This window comes from Solanum tuberosum, unplaced genomic scaffold (genome assembly GCF_000226075.1).
Source record: "Solanum tuberosum cultivar DM 1-3 516 R44 unplaced genomic scaffold, SolTub_3.0 scf00416, whole genome shotgun sequence".
Classification (NCBI taxonomy): domain Eukaryota; kingdom Viridiplantae; phylum Streptophyta; class Magnoliopsida; order Solanales; family Solanaceae; genus Solanum; species Solanum tuberosum.
The window spans coordinates 443,823-444,460 of NW_006239331.1; positions in this window are offsets into that span (position 1 = coordinate 443,823).

Sequence of the window (638 nt, forward strand, 5' to 3'; positions counted from 1 at the left end):
AGAGCGTTCCAACTAGACCACTGTCTCGTTTCATGAGACGTAAACCACTCTAGAGCCTCTCCGCTCAGACTTCGGCTAAAAAGCCGCATTAACAAAGCTTCGTCTCTTCCAACTCCCACGAGTTGGTCACAGTAGGCCCTCAGGTGTGCTAAGGGGTTCCCCGTTCCTCCGAAGATGTCAAATTTTGGCACCTTGAACCCTTCCAGGAGGTTCAAATCCGGATGAATGCACAGGTCTTCGTAACTCAACCCGGCGACCTCAGGAATGCAGTTCAATTCCTCCATGGCTTTTCTAATTTCCTCCTTCACATCTATCTTGGCGGTCTCTTCCTTTGACCTCCACTCTCTCTTTCTCTCCTCATAGTGGTCGAGCTCCGAACCATGGGCGTCATGCTCGTTCGGGACCGGTATTTGAAAAGTGGCTTTTTTGTGGTAGTGGTGGAGCAATAGAGGGACTTTGGGCGTTTTGAGTGGCTTGATAATTTGAGGAAAAGTCTGAGGGTTGGTATGTTGATTTTGGTGATGGAGGGAAATGTGCGGGCGGTTAACATTTTGGCTTTGAGGGAGTAGGCCAGTTTGGTGGTTTGCATTGGAGGAAGGGAGTGGTGCTTGGGGGTTGGTATTTTGAGGAGGAGGTGG